Source organism: Jaculus jaculus, chromosome 9 (assembly GCF_020740685.1).
Source record: "Jaculus jaculus isolate mJacJac1 chromosome 9, mJacJac1.mat.Y.cur, whole genome shotgun sequence".
Taxonomy (NCBI): Eukaryota; Metazoa; Chordata; class Mammalia; order Rodentia; family Dipodidae; genus Jaculus; species Jaculus jaculus.
This window is the reverse complement of record NC_059110.1, coordinates 28448787-28474289: the sequence shown is the minus strand read 5'-3', so window position 1 is coordinate 28474289 and position 25503 is coordinate 28448787. Positions and strand designations below refer to the sequence as shown.

General features: G+C 43.1%; 1 protein-coding gene across 1 annotated transcript in view; it reads right to left on the bottom strand.

Moving 5' to 3' along the window:
* Il20ra (interleukin 20 receptor subunit alpha) overlaps window positions 1–13531 on the bottom strand; it is a 45943-nt gene extending 32412 nt beyond the window's left edge. Inside the window, exon 1 of the mRNA XM_012951705.2 lies at window positions 13505–13531. The gene's annotated coding sequence lies outside the window, so the exon portion shown is untranslated. The remainder of the gene's footprint in view (window positions 1–13504) is intronic.
* Window positions 13532–25503: the final 11972 nt, after the last annotated feature.

The window sequence follows — 25503 nt, the reverse complement described above, 5'->3', positions numbered from 1 at the left end:
AGGGAAGGTCAGAAGAGGGTAGAAAGAAAAAGACATTCAGTGGAGTTGTCATTTGGGAGAGGGGAAATGGAGGGTAGTGGGAGGGGATTATAGTCATGGTATATTGTTTATATTTATGGAAGTTGTCAATACAATAATTTTCTTAAATAAAATTTTTTAGAAAGAGAGACAGAGAGAGAGAGAGAGAGGGAATTGGTATACCGCACCTCAGCCACTGTACTCAAACTCCATATGCTTGCGCCACCTAGTGGGCATGTGAAACCTTGTGCTTGACTCACCTTTGTGTGTCTGGCTTATGTGGGATCTGGAGAGTCAAACATGAGTCCTTAGGCATCACAGGCAAGTGCCTTAACAGCTAAACTATCTATCCAGCCCTCAGTACAATTTTTAAAAAGAGGAGGAGTGAAGACCAGCCAGATGAGGCTTGCAGCAAGATGCAGGCTTGGAGATGGTGATGGGTAGAAGCAGGCCCCTTGCTCAAGCTAAGTTGGCCCAGGAAGATCATTGCTATGTTGAAGTTAAATAGAGAAGGACTTGCCAAGAAATCCTTGCCATTTTATCTGTTTTGATGATATAAAGGAGAGCTAAATATATGTGTGTGTGTGTGTGTGTGTGTGTGTGTGTGTGTGTGTGTGTATGCAGCAGTTTTTATAAAGGCCAAGATAGCATACTTTAAAAAGAAAACCAATTTGATAACTAGTAATTCTAAAAAAAAACAACATTGCAATTCAAAATTGTAGGCAAAATTTCAAGTTTGAAAAGTATAAATGCATACCTGCATAAATAATCCAGTGGAAATGAGTCACTTTTCTAACCTGCAGGTGCTAAGATACAGTTAAATGAATCCTAAAGGGAAAATAAGTCACACTCGCTTCATTATGAGGAGCCATCTGCCAATGTGTGGGTAAGAAATGCAGCGCTGTTTCTGCAGTTTTATGACCTAGAAGTGCTACTATGGGTTGCTGAAGAACCACAGACGTCACATCCCCACTAAAAAAGCGCTATGGGGCTGGAGAAACGGTGCAGCAGTTAAGGCGCTTGCCTGCAAAACCTGAGGACCCATGTTCAACTCTCCAGATCCTGCATAAGCCAGGCACACAAAAGTGAAGCAAGCGCAGGGTTGCACATGCCCACTAGGGGATGTGAGCATATGGAGTTCGATTTCAGTGGCTGAGGCCCGGGGGCACCAATTGTCCATCTCTCTCTCTCTCTGTCTCTTTCTCATTCTGTCTCTAAAAAATACATAAAGTAAGAAAATAACAATGAAAGAAAGACTCTACTTTAAAAAGAAAGCTCTCAGTTGGTACATATCCATATGTCTGGAGTGGGGCCTCCATGCTGATTCTACATGGTCTGATGCAATTCTGCCAAATGTACCATGTTCACCAGCCACTCTTAATTACCATCAACACCAGAACTTAGTGTATTCATTCATGCCCTTATACTTTTGGTTCCTTCTGCTTCCAGTGTCTTTTGTAATTCAAAGATCCCTGCACCTCATTTGCTGAATAGCAGCTTGTTCTGTTTTTAGCAATAAAATTACAATGTTATATTCTATACCACATGTGTAGTTTCTTTGCCAGTGAATATTTATAACTACAGACATCTGTGTGGAGGGTTGGTGAGATGGATCATCAGGTACCTACAAAGCCTAACAAACGGGGTTCCATTCCTGAGTACCCACATAAAGCCAGATGCACAAGGTAGCACCTGTGCCTGGAGTTTGTTGGCAATGGTTGGAGGCCCAGGCATGCCCATTCTCTTTCTTTGTCCTTGAAAATACATAAAGAAAAAAATGGAAAAAAAAAAAAAAAGAAATCTTGGTGGACAATGGCCTTGGAGGTAAAACTTCTAAGACCCAGGGAAAGAGATGGAACTCAGATTTCTCCTTCCATTTGACTAGGTTTGGGACTAGAGCCTCTTGAGTAATGGTAGCTAAAAATAGTCACTGTCTCAAAGAGCTAGGAAAGTTTGGCAAGTAGATGTCTGCAAACCTAGTGAATTTCAAGATAAAGACTGGCTTCCTGTGTCTCACAAACCATCTTGGTTAGATCTGTGTCCCCGCTTAGATCGGTGTCCCCTTTTCAGTGATTCTTTCCTTCTACTGTACTGTGGAGTCTAAACTAAATGTGTTCCACTGCCCCCACCACCACTGCATGTGCTCAATGTTATGGTACTTGGAAGTACAGCCTTTGGGAGGGCCAAACCTCCTGAATGAGATTAGTGTTCTTATGAAAAAGACCTCAAAGAAATTCCTGCTTCCTTCCACCATGTGGCGGTTCAAAGAGGACAGCCATGAGCTGGGAGGCAGGCTGCCAGCAGACAGCACATTTACTGGTGCCCTGACCATGGACTCCCAACCTCCAGAGCTGTGAGAAATTAATTCCTAATGTGTGGAAGCCACTCCGTCTGTGGAATTGCTTTAGCGGCCTGAACAGACCATGGCATTCAGACTTTGGGGTAACTCCTAGCTCAGCTTCATCCATGACACTGAAAGGTGCAAGTGTTATGTCTATTCAAGGGGCCCTTCTAAGAAGAGGACAGAAAAATGGGATTTAACGGGCTGGAGAGATGGCTTAGCGGTTAAGCGCTTGCCTGTGAAGCCTAAGGACCCCGGTTCAAGGCTCGGTTCCCCAGGTCCCACGTTAGCCAGATGCACAAGGGGGCGCACGCGTCTGGAGTTCGTTTGCAGAGGCTGGAAGCCCTGGCGCGCCCATTCTCTCTCTCTCCGTCTATCTGTCTTTCTCTCTGTGTCTGTCGCTCTCAAATAAATAAATAAAAAATTTAAAAAAAAAATGGGATTTAACATCAGGGAGTCTGTGACAATTTCAATAGTGGAGATTGATCGATTAATTCTTTGGTATTAAAGGAAGAACCCAGGGCTCTGCACATGCTGGGCAAGTATTCTACCACTGAGATACACCATCTGCCCCCTTTAATTTTTTTATTATAAAGTTATTTTGATTATTTTTATTTATTTATTTGAGAGTGACAGACAGAGAGAAGGAGGCAGAGAGAGAGAGAATGGGCACGCCAGGGCTTCCAGCCATTGCAAATGAAATCCAGAGTGTGTGTCCCCTTGTGTATCTGGCTAACACCGGTTCACGGGAATCGGGCCTTGAACCAGGGTCCTTAGGCTTCACAGGCAAGTGCTTAGCTGCTAAGCCATCCCTACAGCCTCCCTTGTGTGTGTGTGTGTGTGTGTGTGTGTGTGTGTGTGTGTGTGTGTATACATGCACATATACACATGTGTACATTTATGTACATGTGAGGCCAGAAAGCAACCTTAGATGTTGTTCCTTACGTGACTTAAAAAAAATTTTTTTTATTCATTTGCAAGGAGAGAGAGAATGAATGGGCACACCAGGTCCTCTGACCACTGCACACAAATTCCAGATGCATGTGCCACTTTGTGCATCCAGCGTTATGTGGGTCCTGGAGAACCAAATGCCAGTCATCAGGCTTTGTGGGCAAGTGCCTTAGCCTCTGAGCCATCTCTACAGCCCCCAACTTCTATACTTTATTTTAAAGATGGTGTCTCATCAGCCTGGAACTTGTCAAGCAGGCTGCACTGACTGGCCACTGGGCTCTCAGAGAGCTGCTTGTCTCTGCCTCCCTAGCACTGGGATTATGAGCGTGGTTTGCCACATCTGGCGATCAAACTCAGGACCGTATGTTTGCAAGACAAGCACTTTGCCAACTGAACTATCTCCCACCCCTATTTTCATTCTTATTTTAAAAATTTGAGGCCATGTTTCTAAATTTCCCAGAGTGGACTTGAATTTGTAATCATGCTGCTTCAACCTCAGCAGTAGCTGGGATCGGAGGCAGGCTACGGGTGTGCGTAAGAGTACCAGGTTTTGTCAGCTGAGTTCTGTAAAATGTGCGTAGCGCTTTGCCTCTAAAGATAGCGTAAATACAAGTCTCTATGGATAGAAAAATGGTATGTGATATTTTCTTAATGATCTGAAAGCTAATGTCAAGATTGTCATCTAAGTATGCGACAGTTTTAATTTTATGCCCAAGAGAAAAAGTATTTCCATTCCATTACTCTGTAGAAAAAGATAAGCATAGACTGGTGTCTTCACCATTGAAGAGAACTGGAATTCTCAGGATGATCTTACGAAGAACCAGATAATCAGCCTCGGTTTCTTCACGCTCTCTTTTTTTGAGGTGGAGGCATTCTGATGTTCCCTTTGAAGGTAGATCATTCATCAACCAGTAGGGAAAACAACCAGACTGTGAGACCATATGGGCAAATGTGCCACTTGTGTGAACTTCGTCTGTGGGACCATCCAAGTTGTTCAAGCTCATGACCCACTGGGGAAAACCTTAGCATTGAGTTTACCTTGTCCAGACTTGCCCAGAAAAATGGCCCCATATTCCCTAGCCCACTGTGTCCTTCTAAACCAGGGCAGCGAAAGAACAACAGGGCTCTAAGTAGCGTGACATAGAGGACATAGAGGACTCCATGTTTATAAGGTCTTTGAAGCCACAGTGTTTGGCAAATAAGTCTTTTAGTTAGAACTGAACTGACCAGGGACCTGTGGGGTTGATGTACATCTTGGAGGTGGGATAGATGCCCAACTCACACCAAAATCTCCTCTGGGGCAAAACAGCTTGAACCACCAAATCTTTATACTTTGGAACCCCCTGATAAGTTTACATGCTACACAGAGAGCAGCATGACCTGTAGACCCCCAGAAGCTGAACTTTTTGCTTTTTGCTCATGTATATGTGTGCTTGTATAAAGGGCGCATGTGCACATGACGTAGTAACTTACCTTAGAAGAAAGTTGCATCCTGTCAATCAACAGAGAGCACAGTTCTGTGCTAAACATTAGTTCCTTTGAACTCGATTTTCCTCCCCTAGCCACCATTCCCATGGTTGTTTCTCTAAATACTGGCGGTGTACTTTTGTGTCCTGCCTCAGTTTCTCTGTATCACCCACTGCACGATCCATTGCCACCCACCATATCCTATTGGCTTCTGATAACTGTTTCCATGAGCAGATCAGAGAGGTTACAGAACAAGAGGCTCTAGAGATGCACTGGAGCCAACCCAGTGTGGGTTGTGCCACTCATTAGCTGCATGGCCTTAAGTAAATTACTTACCTAGCTTCTTGCCTCAGTTTCCTCATTTGTAAAAAAAAAAAATTGGCCAGGCGTGGTGGTGCATGCCTTTAGTTCCAGCACTTGGGAGGCAGAGGTAGGAGGATCGCCATGAGTTCGAGGCCACCCTAAGATTACATAGTGAATTCCAGGTCAGCCTTGGCTAGAGTGAGACCCTACCTGGAAAAAACAAACAAACAAAAAAAGTTAAACAATATGACCTGACTTGTAGGCCTGTTGGCATGATTTAATGAGATTTTCTAAAGCTCCGGAAACAGAGTCTGCCACAAAGATAGCTCAGTGATCATAAGCCCTGCATTTTCTCCATGGAGGCTACCATTCTTACTTCGCAGCTGACTAAATGAAAGGCTAAAAAGGCTGGGGGATTGACCTGCCCATGGTTACTCAGCCCTTAGGCAGATGCTCAGGCCCAAGAGTCCATGGCAGGAGACTCTTTGTTAGGTGCTCCTCTACTGCTTTCAAGAAATGCTCCCAAGAACAGGGTGTGGAGGAATGGGTTGTGTGATCATTATACTGTGTATGCAGCTTCTAAGGAAATTCAATAAGGCAGGGTAGTTCTTCTGTGACCACAGATTGACTCGCCCTTGTGGTGACAAGCAGAAGCAGGTGCTTGGTGGCTTTGAGAGTGACCAGCACGTGGGTCAGGTCTCCTCAGGACTAAACTTCAGTGCCAGCTTTGAGAAAGCTGTCTAACCACAGCAGGAACAGAACAGGAATTCCATTTGCTGCACAGACCCCGTTAGGAGGCTCACATTAGTTTGCCAGAGGAAATCCAAAGGGAGTGGTCAGGATATAAGCAGAGTAACAATGAGAGAAGCTTCAGAGAGGTGTGTCCCGGGCACTGGGTCAATTTTCTAGGGCTTCCGTAACAACATAGCACAAATTAGGTGGCTCAGAGAAATAGAAATACATCCTCTTACTATTCTGAAGGCTAGTTGCTCCAAATCAAGGCTTCTCCTAGGTTATTATATCTCAGAAGGTTCTTGGAAAGTCTCCTTTCTTGCCTCTTATAGTTTCAGGGGCCCCAGGGGTTTCTTATCTGTGATCATATGACTCCAATCTCTACCTCTCACAGCCTTTCTGAATTCTCTTGTCTTTTTTCATTTGTTTGTTTTTCGAGGTAGGGTCTCACTCTAGCCCAGGCTGACCTGGAACTCACTATGTAGTCTCAGGCTGGCCTTGAACTCATGGTATTCCTCCTACCTCTGCCTTCCAAGTGCTGGGATTAAAGTCATAGCCATGCACCATGTCTGGCTTCTCTTGTCTTTCTTTCTTTTTCTTTTTCTTTATCTTTCTTTTTTTTTGTTTTGTTTTGTTTTTTGAGGGTTTCACTCTAGCTCAGGCTGACCTGGAATTCACTCTGTAGTCTCAGGGTGGCCTCGAACTCATGGGGATCCTCCTACCTCTGCCTCCCAAATGCTGGGATTAAAGGCGTGCGCCACCACGCCTGGTTTCTCTCTTGTCTTTTTTATAACTCCACCATTCCACTTTAATTTTAGGATGACTTCATCATGAGATCCTTAACTGTTTATATCTGCAAAGACCCTATTTTCAAAGAAAGTCCAATTCTGGGGTTGTAGGTACACATGAGTTTTGGATACTGTTACTGATACAACCTATTGGGTCAATCAAGTCATTCTCTTTGCTCTTATTCATGAATGTTAAACAGGGCCTTTTAAGAACCTTGGTGACTCAGGAAGTGAGAAATGGCACCTCTATTAGAAACCACAGCCGCAGCATGTGTGCCTTTTCATAACTGTTTGTGGTTTAAGTTAATATTGCAGAGAGCCACAGACCACAGGGACTCGAGGCTGCCAGGGATCTTGTGTCTATAGCCACAGACAATTGACTCGTTGCTTGGTAACCTCCACTCTCAGAAAGGGCATCCTTTTCATGGGACTTTACTGTCAGTTTTCTGTTTGCTTATTTTTAGTTTCACATGTGAAAAATATATTAGTGCCTGGTGATTTATAAATTTGCTTACAGTGGGATTTAGATTTATTTTCTTGCTAATATTTAAGTGGAAAAGGCAGTGATTTGTATTAACTAGTACATATTTTGTATAATATAGATGGCAACTTGCCTGTCCTTTTTTATTGGATTCATGTGAATTTTACTAAAAGTACTCAATGTGTATTTTTCACAGTAAGACATCTGTTTGGACATCAAATTTCTCTTCTGATCCTTTTCCCCTCAAGCAGGAAGAATGTGGTGTGATGCCTTACATAGGCACTTATGTGACCTTCTGACAGAAATACCTGGCAGAAAGGATTGAAGAGAGGAAAGGTTTGTCTTAGTTTATTTTATTCACAGCTTCAGAGAAATTTCAGCTTTTCATGGTGAAGATGGCATGGGGGTTGTGGTGGTTTGATTCAGGTGTCCCCCATAAACTTAGGTGTTCTGAATGCTAGGTTCCCAGCTGATGGATATTTGGGAATTAATGCCTCCTGGAGGGAGTATATTGTTGGGGGAAGGTTTATGGGTATTAAAGCCAGTTTCCCCGTGCTAGTGTTTGGCACACCCTCCTGTTGCTGTGTCCACCTTATGTTGGCCAGAGGGTGATGTCCACCCTCTGCTCATGCCATCGTTTTCCCCTGCCATCGTGGAGCTTCCCCTCGAGTCTGTAAGCCAAAATAAATCTCTTTTTCCCAGAAGCTGCTCTTGGTTGGGTGATTTCTACCAGCAATGCAAACCGGACTGCAACAGGGGTGGAGGTGGGAGTGACTGTTCCCGGTGGCAAGAGTATGAGGCGGCAGCTATTGGCATGGGGTGCATGAACCAGGAAGAAGAGACAGCAGGCTAGAACCAGAGGCAGCTGTAAAACCCTTGGTGATTGACTTCTGCCAGCCAAACCCACTTCCTAAAGATTCTACAGCCTTCAAAAATAGAGCCACAAGCTGGGGACTGAGCACCCAAAACACGAGTCTCTGAGGGACATTGCAGTTTAAACTACAACACTCATATATATGTGTGTGTATGGATATGTATGCATATAAATGACTATACGCTGCTCAGAGGATCTTTCCTGTTGGACACCCATCCTGATCCATGACTACATCAGGTACTTTGTTCTTTGCTTCTGTAGAAATCTGCCCAATTCTGGCTTTCTTTTTTTTAAGTATTCACTTGTCTGTCTCACTCAGAGACTACACAAAGAAAAGGTCTTTGTTTTCCTGTTTGCTGGCAAAGTAGAACAGTTCCTAACATATATAAATGAGTACACTGCATAAATGAATGAATGAGTGAGTGAATGAGTGAAGGAAAGCACTCTGAGGATGATTAAAAATCACACTGATTTGGGATAAATTTGAGCTTTTTGAAAACTCAAAATGAATGCATGGGGTATTAAGATGATGTTTTGTTAAATCTGGTCTCCTCAAATACCACATTCTTCTGCACATGATAGTCTATTTTGCATTTAAAATTTATGAATTAATTTTTAAAAAAATTATACATCAAGCACTTAGGCAGCAATTTAGAAGACACACACATACACACACATATATGTGTATATATTAAATATATACATATATTTATATATATATATATATTTAATGTAGAAGGTGTTGGGATGATACAATATGGATAGTTACAGCAAAGGCCCTTCTTGGATGAGGGAGGGGACTTTGTGATGGAAGTGCTTCTTACAGCAGAGATGAGAGGCAGAGGTCTCAGGAGAGAGCACCCTGGCTGAAGGGGCATGACTGTCACCAATCTCTATTGATGGCTGATGGTCTCTTCTTTTTAAAAATATTTTATTTATTTATTTGAGAGAGAGAGAGAGAGAGGTACATAGAGTGAAAGAGAGAATGGGTGCACCAGGGCCTTCAGCCACTGCAAACGAACTCCAGATGCATGGGCCGGGCCCCCTTGTGCATCTGGCTTACGTGGGTCCTGGGGAATCCAACAGGGATCCTTTGGCTTTGCAGGCAAACACCTTAACCACTAAGCCCTGATGGTCTCTTCTTATGGAAAGCAATGGAGAAGTCCTCATTTATACACTCAAGCTTCTCAGTCGGACACTTCTGCAAAATTTCCCTTCAAATGGGCACAGGCCACTATACATGTTGAAGAGGAGAAACTACTAAACAGGATTGAAACCAATGTTCTGCTCAGAAGCCACGGCCATACAATGTGCTCACTAGCTTACAGGTCTTAGAGAGAATGGCAGGCATCATGAATCAAATTCTATTTCCCAAGAGAAATAAATAGAAATCCTAACTCTCAGAGACCTCAAAATATGCTCTCAACTGGGAAGAATGTTTTTGCACAGGTGAACTTATAAAATAAGATCAACAAGCTGGACTGAAACCCAGTATGACTTATGTCTTTATGTAAAGGAGAGACCTGGGCACGGACTCCGACATACACAGTCTTTGGGAAGACAACATGAAGAGACACAGAGACCAAGGAGACATGCCTGCCCGTCTAGCAATACCAGTGACTTGGCCACCGGCAGTGAGGAGAGAAGCATGGGACTTCTCTCATGACTCAGAAGGAACTCATCTTTCCAGTACCTAGAACTGGACTTTCAGTTTCCACAACTCTGAGACAACGGTGTTGTGTTCTTCTAAGCCACCCAATTTCTGGTACTTTGTTATGACAGCTCAAGAGATTGACGCAATTGTCTGTTGCTTGGTGATATCTTTCTCATAAATCAGCATAATGCTTAATGAAGAGAAAAATGCAGACAGAGAAAGAAAACTCATGAAGAGAAAAAACAAACAGGTTGTTCGGGGGTTAAAAAAAAAAAAAACACTTGCAAAGTCGGGAAGGAGGAAATTTAAATAGGGAAAAAATAATGTAAACAATTGTTGCCAAAATGCACTTTGCTGCCAAGGTCTAGGTGCAGCTGTAAGGAAATGGGGACCTGAGTTCTCCAGGCAAGAGGAGGCTACATGGAAGCACATGTGAGGAAATCAAGAAGCATGGCTGGGACGGGTCTGTACAGGACAAGGCATGCCATCCTCTGACCAGCGTTTGCTTACGCAGTGGATAGACTGATTTAAGTAGCCATTTTGGTGGTCAAAATACAACACAGTGATCATCACTGTCAAAAAAAAAAAAAAAAATAGAATGGATTTTTAGACAGATAACATTTCCAAATCAATAAAAACTTCCTTTTCCAGACAAAAGCAGCCTGAGTTGCATTTCGACATCAGGAATTCTAGATAAATCATATTTTCTTTCTCGACACTCTGAGATGCAAACAAAAAGTTACCTCCACCAGGTGACAATGTGTTTATAGGAAATGCTGGGTCTGAATGAGGTGTGTGTCAGAAGACATGACAAGAGATGAGAGGAGAAGACCACTGAAGGCTTTGGGAATGGTGAACCATTTAAGGACAAAGCTTGCAGATTCCATATTTAGAAGAGCAAACATCTTAGCACCATCCATAGGGTGTCAGCCCACAGGTACAAACACATTACATTGTCCTGTATGGTTTCTTCAGTTTAGAATAAAGACTGACACTGGGTGAAAAATAAGAAGAAGCAAGCCTTAGATCATTTTATGGAAGAACTTTCCAGTAGTTGGAGTCTGCACCTGCAGGAATCTTGTCTGTCTGGGGCAGGCTAGTAAGTTTCCTCTGATGAGAGGTGATGAAACCATAGGAAGGTAAATACCCTGGACCAATGTTGGAGGGGGATTCAAGAGTGGCAGTTGGATGAGATAACCAATCAGGTTCCATCAGCTCTGGGTTTGTGTATCAGAAAGAAATTAGAGAGCTAGGGAGATAGCTCAGTTGACAAAGTGCTTGCTGTGTAAGCATTGAGTACCTGAGTTTGGATGCTCTGCACTTACTTAAGTCTGGCTGTGGTGGCCCTGGGGAGGCAGAGACAGAAGGATTCCTGGGGCTTTGCTGGCTAGCTTTTTTTTTTTTTTTTTTTTTTTTAGCAGAATTGGAAAGCTCAAGGTTCTGTGAGAGATCTCATGTCAGCCTCTGACTTCCACATACACATTCATATGAACGTGCGCACGCACACACACACACGCATGCACCTCACATACATACACAAAAATAAGTTTGAAAAGCAAATGATGAAGTATTTCACTCTAGTTAAATACTTTAGCTCTAGTTAACCAGCATTCTTTTTTCCTAAAGTTTCCTTGGTTTCCAATTTTATATTATCCATATCTTGGATTTGATTATAACAATTCAATTTCTTTTTCGTTTTGGTTTGAGCTTTTGTGCCATGTAGCCTTAAATGTTGACCAAGAAATAAAACTACTGTCCAAACACCACAGTAATGTCATGACTGTGAAATGATTGAACTTTATAAAATATGTACAATCTTAAAGTCAGGCGTGGTGGCGCACGCCTTTAATCCCAGCACTCGGGAGGCAGAGGTAGGAGGATCACCGTGAGTTCAAGGTCACCCTGAGACTACAGAGTTAATTCCAGGTCAGCCTGGACCAGAGTGAGACCCTACCTTGAAAAACCAAAAAAAAAAAAAAAAAAAAAAAGTACAATCTTGAATCTCAGATAATCTTTTAAAAGTCTTTATGGACATGAATATGTCAATGGTAAAATTGTACTTTGAAGAAAATGATGCAAATAGAAAGTTATTTTAAACTATCATGCATACAATAAAAGGTGCTTTTAACACAAATACACCACTAAGCACTTATTCTGTGAAAAGTACTATATTAAGCACTAAAAAAGCACAGAGATAAGCGCATTTATTAAGTTGTAAAAACAGCTAATGCTTCATAGAAGCAAATTGCCTGGTGTAAGCTTCTGGAAAGTGCAGAGAAGAAATGACTGTCACACCTGCCTTGAGGGAGCCAGAGGCAGCCAGACTCCCTTTAATACTTTACCTGAAACGAAATATCAAGATTTTCAGGCCAGACATGGTGGCAATGCCTTTAAAAACCAGGAAGGAAGAAAGGAAGGGAGGGAAGGGAAGGGAAGGGAAGGGAAGGGAAGGGAAGGGAAGGGAAGGGAAGGGAAGGGAAGGGAAGGGAAGGGAAGGGGAGGGAAGGGAAGGGGAAGGAAGGAAAGGGAAGGGAAGAAAGAAAGAAAGAAAGAAAGAAAGAAAGAAAGAAAGAAAGAAAGAAAGAAAGAAAAAGAAAGAATCCCAGCACTTGGATGGCAGAGGTAGGAACTGAAACTACCTAATGACTTCCAGGTTAGCTTGTGCTAGAGTGAAACCCTACCTCAAAAAAAAAAAAAAAAAAAAAAAAAGATTTTCATAAAATGTGTCATCATCACATTGAAGGTTCCGCCCCCCCCCCCCCCCCCGTTTGGATATTTTGGCAACAGCCTGACCCCACACTAACTTGTCCAAGGAATTAAAGCCTTATTTATTTGTGAGTGGCAATGTCATACAACTCTTAAAATACTTTTATTTAGTTTTTTAAAAAGTATTTTGTTTATTTTTATTTACTAATTTGAGAGCTACAGAGAGAGAAAGAGGCAGGGAGAGAGAGAGAGAATGGGCGCGCCAGAGCCTCCAGCCTCTGCAAAGGAACTCTAGACCAGTGCGCTCCCTTGTGCATCTGGCTAACGTGGGTCCTGGGGAATCGAGCCTCGAACCGAGGTTCTTAGGCAAACGCTTAACCGCTAAGCCATCTCTCCAGCCCCTTTTATTTGGTTTTTGAGAGGGGGGGGGGGGTGGAGGGAGGGAGGGAGAGAGACGGCGGGCGGGGGTGAGAGAAAGGGAGACTGTGGGCGCACCAATGCCTCTTGCTGCTGCAAATAGAGTTCAGATGCATGAACCATTTTGTGCATGTGGTTTTACATGGCAACTGGGAAATTGGACCAGTCAGTTTTGCAAGTCGGCACCTTTCACCACTGAATCACCTCCTCACCACCCCCATACAATCTTTTCAAAGTCTACATCTCTGCAGCCATTGTGGACGATCCATCAATTAAATGTAGGTGTGGTATCTAGGCAAACACCTTCACCTGGTAACCTGTTTTTTCCTAGCAACCAGTGCCAGAAAGGACAGGGACTTGCTAAACGCTAAAAGTAATAAAGGAAAACACCTCTATTACTTGGTTATAACTCAACGTTGCTACTTCTGAAAAAGCTGAAGAGCATACCTCTGTGCTTGGTCACATCTGCCCAGGAAAGGGAACGTGGCCTTGGGGGCGCAGCCTCTCCGGATCCCAGCAGACCCTTTGCTGGAGTTGAGTCTGGACCCAGTCCCCGCGTCTCACCCACGCGGTCACGGTGACCAGTGACCAGCTCTGGCAGCGCTCAGGAGGACGCCAGTCCCATTTCCTCACCCAGGTTCTAAAGTTCCCCCAGCGAAGCTGAGAGTCCCGCAGGCTGGGTCCACAGCCACGCGCACACCAAGCGGTGGCGCGTGTCCCCCCGGTCTCCCGCCCCCAAGCGCATCCTCGGGGCGCCCCTCCTCCTTCCTACCTGCGCGACCCCACCGCGGCGCCTCCGTCATCGCCAGCAGCAGCAGGCACAGCGCCAGGCGGCAGCGCGCCCGGGTCCCTGGAGCCCGCATGGGGCGGCGGCTCGGGTCACATCTCGAGGACCCTGGGCACAGCCGGGCAGCTCCCCGCGGGTTTCGATTCTGAGCGTGCGAACGTCCCCACCCCCTTGGCTCCCCGGGCTGGGGTCACCGAGTTGACTGCCAGTCTCCTCCCTCCAGCAAGGCCAGCCAAGCGCTTTTGCAAAGCGACCAGCTCTTGAAGTCATCCCTGGGCTGAAAAGAAGGTGCTGGAAAGATTTCCTTCATTTTGCAAAGGAGCCCAAGCAAAAATAGAAAAAAAAAAAAAAATTAGGTCCAGGGCGAAATAGAGAAACTTCAGCACTGGGGAGGCCGAGGTAGGAGGACCGCAGGGACTTTGAGGCCAGCCTGAGACTACATACGTAGCCCAGGGCAGCCTGGGTTAGAGACCCTCCAAGAACCAAAACAAAACAAACACAAAAAAAAGAAAGAAACTGGAAGCTGGAAGCATTTCTCAATGGTGAGAGGAGCTTGTTGGCAAAGCCGGACAGCCCAGGTTCGATTCCAAAGTCTGGCGTTCCTTTGCAGAGACAAGAGACCCTTGGCACCGCGCCTACCCCCCAACACACACACACACACACACACACACACACACACACGCAAAGAAATTTTTAAAAATCAAAAATAATGAGTTACTTCAGATCTATTGTCTCGTTACCGCCGCCCACCGTCCCCCCACAAATTTCTGTTGTAAATGACAGAAGACAAATGATGCTAACATTGGATCAGCTAATCATTAGAAGGGGGAAAAAACTTATTCAATAATTAAAACATCACTTTTTTGATGAGGGAAGGAGTAAGAAGATGGGACAACATTTTTCATAGTGCCCTAATTTTTTTCCTTTCTTCCTTCCCTCCCTCCCTCCCTCCCTTCCTTCCCCCTTCCCTTCTCTCCCCTCCCGCCCCTCCCCTCCCCGTCCTCCTTTCTTTTGACTTGGGGAGTCCAGGTTGGGCTGTGTCCCAGGCTGAAGGGGGGGAGGCGGGAGTGTGTTTGTCAGCTGCGCCTTCGGTTCTCACCAGCAGGGGGCACTGGAAAAAGAGGCTTGTAAAGCACTTGCTCATTTTATATTTGCTGGCCTCTTCACCCTGCAAAGAGCGGCCGGTTCCAACAGCGTACGGTTCAAATGCCAGCTTCCTCGGTCCTCCCAGAACCGGCTTTATTGATTCTCTAGGAAATAAATATCAGCACTGAGCTGGGCAGGCCCAGTTCTCATGGATCCAAATCCCCATGTGGTCTGGCTTTGGTCAACCTTAAGGGTAGTGATGGCTTCCAGCAGTTAACGCTCCTTCTACTGTGATTTCAATTTGCCCGCTGAGCTCTGTGGCATTCATTTGTGCCTCCTGAAAGTCTTAGGAAGGCCTCTCTATGTCAGTATGATTTTCAACTTTGGGACTTGTATGGATGTCTCTACAAACACGTCTCACTCACACATTTTTTTTTCCTATTAAATTCATAAGTTCTAAGTGGTTCATTGGTATAACATGCATTAATGAGAATTAATTAGTGAATGCTTGCTTTGAGGTGAGTACTCTACTAAGAATTTTACACTTCCTGCCTCCTCCGGTGCCTACAGTTGTGTGGATTAATCATGTTACCTGAGTTCCGAAGGAAGGAGGCAAGCTTGGACAGGTTGCTTTTTGATGAGCAGCATATCTGGAACCTGAGTTCTGCTTAATCTGGTTATGACAAAGCCAGTGGTTTCCTTGTATACCTCTTACCCTTTGGAAGATACAGCAAATACATCTGAGTGGGAACTGCAAATTCACATGCATATTGACATGTATGCTGATTGATTGGTGGAAAATGTGGCAGTGTTGTAAATTCCATGTTGCAACTACAGTGCAAATAGGAGAAAAAAGGCTCTGCCGTGGGACTCAGGTATAGCCAGGGCTAGGTCTACACTTGTTAACAAGACTACTTTAAAAGTAAACTTAAAAGTCAGGCGTGGTGGTGCACGCCTTTAATCTCAGCACTTGGGAGGCAGAGGTAGGAGGACTGCCATGAGTTTGAGGCCACCCTGAGACTGCATAGTGAATTCCAGGTTAGCCTGGGCTAGAGTGAAACCCTACCTCAGAAAAAAAAAAAAAAAACAAAAGGAAACTTAAAGGTGCAGGGAGATGGCTCAATGGGTAAGAGAGCTTTCATGGGGTCCTGAGTTTGATCTCCATGATCAACCAGCTTAACAGGGAAAAAACAAACAAACAAACAAAAAACATGTTATTTGGTGCCTTGATTATTTTTCACTCTTTACATTTGCTTATACGTTTTAGAATCATTGTGTAGTACTGCAAAATATCCCACTAGGATTATTTTAAAATTCTTTCAATTAATATACAAGACTTAGCAAATCAAATACATAAAGCACATTCATTTCAAGGTTGTCACATATACTCAAGCATGTTACCAACCTCAGAGCAAACCACAGGATATTTCCAGCACTCTGGAAGGTTCCCCCAAGGTCCATCAGAAACCTTTGTCACACAGGAAGTCAATACTTGGACGTTCATTATTACTGATTTTTGGGGTCTGGTCTTGACCTTCTCATTAATGGAACTGTACAGTGTCTGTTCTTTTCAGTGAGCCTTTTAAATTCAATAGAATATTTATGTGATTCTTTTATAATTGTATCTTCTTTTTATTGTTAGCCTAGTCCATAAAAAATAAGCTTTTTTGTTTGTTTGTTTTTGTTTTGCTTTTTAGGCAATCTCTTGCCATGTACCCCAGTCTGGCCTCTAGCTTATGATATTCCTGCCTCAGCCATCCATATATTAGAGTTACAGGGGAGTACCACCATGCCCAGGTGCTATATGCATATATATATTTTTTCTTTTCTTGAGACAGAGTCTGACTATATAGTCAAGGCAGGTCTCAAAGTCTGAATTTTCTCCCCTCAGTCTCCCCAAGTTCTGGGATGACAAGTATGTACCACCACATGCCCTCACCCATAAGCTTTTTATGGGAGGGGGGTTCTAGGTAGGGTCTCACTCATGGTCAGACTGACTTGGAACTCCCTCTGAAATCCCAGGGATCCTCCTTCCTCTGCCTCCCAAGTGCTGACATTAAAGGTGTGATCCACCATGCCCGGCCCATAAGCTTTTAATGTTTATCATTCTTTTAAAAAAAATATTGTTTATTTTAATTTATTTGTTTGAGAGCAACAGAGAGAGAAAGAGGCAGATAGAGAGAGGGAGAATGGATGTGCCAGGGCCTCCAGCCACTGCAAATGAACTCCAGACGCGTGCGCCCCTTTGTCGGTAACTGGCTAACATGGGTCCTGGGGAATAGAGCCTCGAACCGAGGTCCTTAGCCTTCAGAGACAAACGCTTAACCGCTAAGCCATCTCTCCAGCCCCATATTCATTCTTTTTGACTGTGAGAACACACGGGTTGCTAGAGCAGAGATCAGAGCCATTGTTGGCAGAAATCACTGCGTCTGATTCCCAGGCCTATTCTGACACGGTGTGATGAACCCTGCGGACCCTGTGCCTACCGCGCAGGAGAGGAGACCCCAGAAAACAGAAGGCAAGTCGTGTGGGAGCCCTACCCTGCTGGCTGCAACCTCTCCTTCTGAGAGAGGAGAGAAGCACGCCCTCTAGTGCAAAACAATGCTTGGGCAAGTCCATTCTCCCCAGGAAAGTACCAGCCTGGAAATGCAAGCATCTGCTGTGCAGGAGATCATTCTTATTCCACTTGGCATGGAAGCAGATGGCTGTCAAACCTTACACACTTATAACATGAGGGGGAAATGAGTCTGTGGCAAAACAGGTAGTCTGTGGTAGGCTAATTTCCCTCTGCTCGGAGAGACAAGACGTCCAGTAACATGGTGGTCCAGAGCATCGTTCCCGGCATCCCCTTGTTTTACTACACTTGGTTGAGTGTCTGCTTGCTGCTAGTGCACATGGGGTGTCTCTCATTGGTTCCTAAGTGTCCTCCACTCAGGGGCTCTGCCACATACACGCCTCAGGAATATTTTCCCTCTTCATGGTTTATGTTCACTTTTATGATGTCTGTAAAGGCGAAAGCTTCTCACTTTACAAAAATTTCTAGTTTTCAATTTTTGTTACTTTAGGATTCTTTTTGGTGTCCCATCTGAGGAATTTTCGTGGATCTCAAGATTGTAATGTTTTGCCTAGAGATGGCTATAGGTTTAGCTTTTACAAGTCGGATCTATAATACACTGTGAATGTTGTTCATTAAAAAAAATACCTTTGCTTATTTGTTTGCAAACAGAAAGAGAGAGAAAAGAGTCAGGGAGATAGAGAGAATGGCGCACCAGCTGCTGCAAACAAACTCCAGATGCATGTGCCACTGTGGGTAGTGGGGTGTTGAACCCAGGTTGTCAGGCTTTTCAGGAAAGTGCCTTCACTGCTGAGCCATCTCTCCAGTCTAGAATTTTGTTGAAAATTTTCTCTTCAAATTTTATTTTCTTTGCAGAGAAAATGCCAAGTACAGGTTGTATATCCAAATATACATGTGCCCACATGGAGAAATCCGTCCTCTCCACAAACCTCAGGTTTTCACTTCATTGAGAGAATATCCTGTGCAGGTTAAAAAGTAGCTGGAAAGAAACAAGTTTGCTATGTGTTCCTTTGAAATTTAGAATCACATCTCTTTCATGTTCCATATGTCATGTTTTCTTCTTTGTCCGGTTTCTTTCTTAGTCTGTGCATTAGATCATGTGAGATAAACTGGAGAAAGAATTGAATAAGAGGTGTTTATAGATTTAAAGTATAATGTGATAATATTCATTTTGATAATTTGGGTACACACACACACACACACACACACACACACACACACATATATATTTGTTTTTTTTTTTGAGGTAGAGTCTCACACTGGTCCAGGCTGACCTGGAATTCACTATGCAGTCTCAGGGTGGCCTAGAACTCATGGTGATCCTCTTACCTTTGCCTCCTGAGTGCTGGGATTAAAGGCGTGTGCCACCATGCCCAGCTTTGGGTACATATTTTTATTAACTAAGTATTCCAAGATACACTTAGTTGAATATTCAAACATAATGGTCAGGTATAACTATACCACCATATAGCAGTCTAAGTATGCAATGAGTTAATGTGTTTAAAAGCAAGGCTATCAATTCTCATCAAATTGATCTATAAATTAATTCCATTCCTATGAAAATATCAGGAATATTTTCAGAAGACATAGACAAACATCCTAAAATTCTTGTTGCATCGGAACAAAGAATCTAGGTTTCAGATGGCTCTACTGATGAAATTTCCCAAGCGTCTATTTAAAGGATGACTATCAATATTTCACAGAAAATTCCAGAAATATACAGAAAGGCCTCATTCTGAGTCCAGTAGTACTCTGATATCAAAAGTAGATATCATAATAGAATGACATTATGTACCAATACTCCTTGTGAATAGAGGCACAAAAACCTTCAATAAAATATTAGGTAACAGAATCTTGTAAGGTATAAAAATATTCACCATTTCCCAGTGGGCTGTATCCAAGAAGTATAAAGTGGGTTTAGCATCTGAAAATCAATGTAATGAACCATATCTATAGAATAAAGGGGAAAACACCACACATGACAATCTCCGTGGATTTAGAAAAAGGTTTTGATTTAGTTTAGTACATTTACATAGCTCTGAACACAGGAGGAAAAGAAGGGATTCTTCAACCTGATAAAAGGAATGTATTAAGTAATCATAGCTAATACCATAATTAGTGATGAAGGCTGAATACTTTCCTTCCAAGATCAGGAGCAAGACCTCCATTCATCATGTCTACAGGTTCTACTTAATAATGCAGGAGAGATTTTAGCCAAGGCAATTAAGTGAGTGGAAGAAACAAAATGCTTGTAGTTTGGAAAGGAAGTACAACAATCTTTATTAATGATATGTGTGCGTGTGTGTGTGTGTGATAGTTAAGGTGTTGTCAAGTTGATTTGTTTAGTAATCCACAGAAATCCCTTTCATGTTGGTCTCTGAGGTTGCTTCCAGGAAGGATCAACTAAAGGAGGAAGTCCTTCCACCAGAGTGAGCCCTTCCCCCAGAGTGGGCGGCCCTCTCACAGGGGTACTTGATATAAGGAAGCTCTGGGTGAAGAGAGCCCTTCCTTCTTCTCACTTGGCTGCCAGAGCTGCTTGCTACTTTCCAGCATGGATTGAAGGCCAGCGCAGACTGAAGACCCGTGTGGATCAAAACCCTGCCGCTCCTCAGGAAGCCTCCAGGCCTTCTGGTGCCATCTGCAGTGCTGGGTGGGGACTGCTGAGGCATCTGGCCACGTGGACTGAGCAGCTACCAGGTTCCGTGATATATATGTATATAGAAAGAGAGAGAAAGAGACAGAGAGAGAGAGAGAGAGGGAGAGGGAGAGAGAATGGGCGTGCCAGAGTCTCTAGCCACTGTAAATGAACTCCAGATATATGTGTCACCTTGTGCATCTGGCTTACCTGGGTCCTGGGGAATCAAACCTGGGTCCTTAGGGTTTGCAGGCAAGCACCTTAACTGTTAAGCCATCTCTCCAGCTCTGATTCCCTTTTTTTTTTTTTTTTTTTCAAGGTAGGGTCTCACTCTGGCTCAGGCTGACCTGGAATTCACTATGTAGTCTCAGGGTGGCCTCGAACTCTCGGCGATCCTCCTACCTCTGCCTCCAGAGTGCTGGGATTAAAGGCGTGTGCCACCACGCCCGGCCTCATTCCCTATATTCTTAAATGCAGATCTTACCTATAGGAAACCTTAAAGAACCCACTGAAAAAAATATTAGAACTAACAACATTACTATATATAAATCTTGATGATACTTTACATTTTCTGTTTTTTATTATTTATTTGTGTGTATGTACTTATGTATGTGTGTGTGGATGAATGTGTGTGAAGGTCCAATCCAGCTTTTACTTCTGTACCTCCTCCTTTCTTTCGAGGCGGGGTCTCTAACCCAGGTTGACCTGGAACCTACTCTGTAGCCCCAGGCTGGCCTTGAACTCACTTCCATTCTCCTACCTCAGCCTCCCAAGTGCTGAGACTAAAGGTGTGAGCCAGATATCTCTTGTTATTGCTATTGCTTTTTGCAAGCTCTTGGATTCTCCCATAGTTTTGTGTGCCACTTTGCATCTGACTTTACATGAGCACACAGGAGACAGGAATTCAGGTCAGCAGGCCTGCACACAATCCACCTCCCAATGCCCCAATTACACTTTTATACATTTGCAATAAATAATAAAAATGAATATAAGTCTTCAAAATATGGCATCAAAATGTGCTTGGGAATAAATATAGCAAAATAAGTACAAAACTTATACTAGAGCTGGGGAGATAGCTCAGCAGTTAAGGCACTTGCCTGCAAAGCTGGATGATCTGGGTTCTATTCCCCAGTACTCACCTAAAACCAGATGTACAAGGTCACACAATTATCTGCAGTTTGACTGTAGTGGCTAGAGGCCTTGGTGTGTCAATTCTCCTTTTCTTTCTCTTTGTCTATCTTCTCCCTCTGTGCAAATAAAATATTTTTTTCCAGCTCTTAATTTTTTTATTGAAAACTAAGACAGACACACACACACATACATTAGTATAGACCTAAATAATACTAGGATCAAGAAAAGCCCTGTCTTCCATCTCAACATCTTGCCCCCACGAGAAGGTTTTCAGGACAATATTACAGAACTTTCAAAGGCCTATCATGACAACAGCAGCCTTTGGACTCCCTCCTGAAGGATCTGAGGATCTTCTGAAGAAATGTCACTGTTCATGTGTCCATGGTGCTTAGCAACTACTTCTATGATGTACACTCTCCTTTTCTCTTACCTCTCCTTTGGTTGTGCATCCCTATTCCAGTTCTAACTACACCTCATCAGTCCAATTTCTCAGGAACCACCTCTATCATTATGCTTCTCAAGGCCATCCTCAGCCACACTCAGGTCAAAGCTGTTTGCCATCCCAACCAGAGCCTTGACTTTTGCAGAGTACTCATTGCTGGAAAATTCTCTGAAGTTATGAGTGAACCTCTTGAACATCTTCTTCCAGATTGAAATTTATATGCTCCTTGGAGAAGTCACTCCAGGAGCAAACAAGTTTTTAATGCAGTCAGATGACTTGTTGCATCAATGTCTTCTTGGCATCTTCCTCAGTGGCAACAACAGCCTGGGCAAAGGTCCTCCTCAAGTAGCAGGCCTTAGAAACTGAGAACAGGGTAAGAGGTTACTTACAGCAATGTGGAGCCTCCAACACAGCTGTACCATGGAGAACTCTCATCCCAGCATGGATGATGGCCTCCCCCATAAATAAAATATTTTTAAAATGTCAAAAAATTTATACTGGGAATATAAAAGGTATTATTTAAAGACATGATTATCTAAGCAAATACAAAGAATCCCATGTTCATGGATCAGAAGAACTAACATTGTCAATATGCCAGTGCTCCCCAAGTTGGTCTACAGATTGCATGCACTCAGTTAGAAAATACTAGCTGGTTTCTTTGCAGAAGCTGGTAAGAGAATTGATCACATATGAACATTTAAATGACTCAGAATAGCTGAAGCATATTGATGAGATTAGGCACACCCAGGGTGATGTGGCTGTAGACTGAAGCACACTGAAAATGAAAAACAAAGTCCAACAATTCAGATTTCCTGATTTCAGATCTACAGTTATCAAGACAGTGCTGTACTCGCATAAGGGCAGACATGTAAACAAGGAGATACATGTGACACTCTCATGATGATGATGATGATGATGATGATGATGATGATAATGGTTTGTGGCTGACTGATTTTCAACAAATGGTGCCTATTCAGTTCAATGAGGAAAGAGTCTTTTCAACAAGTAATGCCAGAACATTTTTACATTAAGCAAAAAAAACCCCACTTTCCTACCTGATAACATGGACAGAAATATATTCAAAAATGGACTAGAGACTTAATATGAAAGCTAAAATGAAAAAATTTGGTGAAGAGAACATGTGAAGAGATACAATTAATGAATGGGAGAAAATATTTGGATACGATGAGAAACTCATATCTGAAACTTTTTTTTTAATTTAATTTTTTTACAGGTTTGTATACAAGTTCATATGTATGGGGGTACAGGAGACCAGAGGTTAACATTGGATGTCTTCCTGGATTGCTCCTCACTGTGTTATTGAGGTAGGGTCTCTGACTAAGCCCCCATCTCACTATTCCAGCTGAAGTAGGTCCGTGAGGTCACATTTCTGCCTCCTCTGTGCTGGGATTGCAGTTGTGTACCTTCCAGGCTGGGCTTTTATGTGGACAGTGGGGACCCAGACTCAGTTCCACCTGCTTGTAGGGCAAGTGTTTTACTAAGTCATCTCCCTAACTAACTAACTAACTAACTAACTACCTAAGTAACTAACTAACTAACTCTCTTTCTAGCTTGTGTATGGTGTAATGTGGTGTGCCTGTGTGTGTGTGTGTGTGTGTGTGTGTGTGTGTGTGTGTGTGGTATAGGCATGTGTACGTGCACGTGTGGTACCCTATATGCTCTCCTGCAGGGGCCCCACAGAACATCAGGCATTCCATTCCATTCCACTGTTCTTCCAGCTGCTCCTGTTTTCAGCTGGAGAATCTTACTGATCCTGGAGCTCACTGTATTTTGTGAGCTCCATCAATTCTTGGGTCTCTCCTCCCCTATGGGTCGAGGATTACATGTGCATGTAACTTTGCCCAACTGTTTATATGGACCATAAGTATTTGAACGTCATAGGTGTTAGGCCCTCTCAGGAAGTGCCCATAATCACTGAGCCATATCACCAGCTCCTTTCCCATAACTCACTCTTGCAGCTCTGTAATAAAAAGACAACTCGGTAAAAATGGGCACAGTGCCTGAAGGGACAGTTCTCCAAAGAAGCTATGCAAATGAGGAATGAGTACATGAAAAAAAATATCTTTAGTCATCAAGAAAATAGCACCCAATTCTTCAATGAGATATCACTTCAAAGTGAAGTAAAAATGACATATATTATAAAGTAGTGGCAAAGGTTTGGAGAAATCAAAGCTTTCATGCACTTCTGATGAGTGTGTGAAACAGAACAGTGACTTGGAAAATAGTGTGTCAATTCCTGAAACCAAACAATGTTTATTATGATAAGATCCAGAAATTCAAGCTCTAGGAATATGTCTGAGAGAAACAAATGCCTATGTTTACATGAGCACTGTAAAAAAATATTCATAGCAGGGGCTAGAGAGATGGCTTAGTAGTTAAGGCATTTGCTTGCCAAGCCAAAGGACCTAGGTTTGATCCTCCAGGACCCACATAAGCCAGATGCCCAAGGGGCAAATGTGTCTGGAGTTCATTTGCAGTGGCTAGAGGCCCTGGCATGCCCATTCTCTCTGTCTCTCTGTCTCTCTGTCTGTCTGTCTCTCTCTCTCTCCATAGCAGCATTATACATAATTTATGAAAACTGGAAATAACCCAAATGATCATCAGGTAAATGAAACGTGGCATAGTCCCACAATAAAACATTTGTCTAAACAGAGTGGCATATGACATGTAGAGGAATGAACATCAAAATACATACTAAGTAAAAGGCCACTCACAAAAGTCCACTTATTATTATTATTTTTTCAAGGTAGGGTCTCACTCTAGCCCAGGTTGACCTGGAATTCACTATGTAGTTTCAGTGGCCTCAAACTCATAGTGATCTTTCTACTTCTGCCTTCTGAGTGCTGGGATTAAAGACATGTGCCACAAATCCTGTTAATGATTCTTTTTTAATTTTAAGTTTTTATTGAGAGAGAGAATTGGTGCACCAGGGCCTCAGCCACTGCAATTGAACTCCAGATGCTTCTGCCACCCCACCTAGTGAGCATGTGCAACCTTGTACTTGCCTCCTTTTTGTCAGTCTGGCTTATGTGGGATCTGGAGAGAGATGGAACATGGGTCCTTAGGCTTCATAGGCAAGTGTCTTAACTGCTAAGCCATCTCTCCAGCCCTAATTCTTCTTCTCCTTCTTCCACTTCTTCTTCTTCTTCCACTTCTTCCCCTCCTCCTCCTCCTCCTCCTCTCCCTTCCTCCTCTCCCTCTCCTCCTCCTTCTCTTCCTCCTTCTTCTCCTTCTCCTTCTCCTTCTCCTTCTCCTTCTCCTTTACCTTCTCCTCCTCCTCCTTCTCCCCCTCCTCCTCCTTCTTTTATAATCTGAAATGCCCACAGTAGGCAAGTTCATAGAGACAAAAGTAGATTACTTGTTCAGAACTGTAGTAGGTGGAAGAAATTGAGAACTGTTGGGGGTGATGGTTAAAGGGTACAGGGTTTCTGTGTGGATTGATGAAAGTATTCTCAAATTGATTGTGGTGATTGGTGTACAACTTACTAGCTGTGCCATAAACCCCTGAGTTATACATGGGGTAATTCTATGGTATACAAATAAAGCTCTTACCAAAAATATTATACTGAGAAAAAATATTGATAATATGGCATGACAAAGTAGAGCTTATTGCCCAAATGCAAAGTCACTTTAACACTAGAAAAAATCTGTGATTGTAATATATATATATATATATATATATATATATATATATATATATACATATATATATGATTCTAATTCAGTATAACACCAAGGAGGAAATTCACATGATTGCATTGGTAGAACAGAACCAAAAAATTAGCAACTTCAGAAGAGAAGGATACTTTCTTGATCTGATAACAATCTTGAGATCAGAAACGCTATGATGACTGCATACTTAATGGCAAAATACTGAAGACATTTCTCTAAGGCCAGAGACAAAGCAACCAACCATGTCTCTGATCATTCCTTCTGAATTCATCTGCACTGGAAATAAAGGCATATAGATTAGAAATGATAGGGAGAAGGGAATTGGGAGGGGAGGGTGATAAGGAAGAGAATAAGAACCAAATATAATGATATATGTGTATGAAATGTCACAATGAAACCCATTACTTTTTATTCTAACTAAA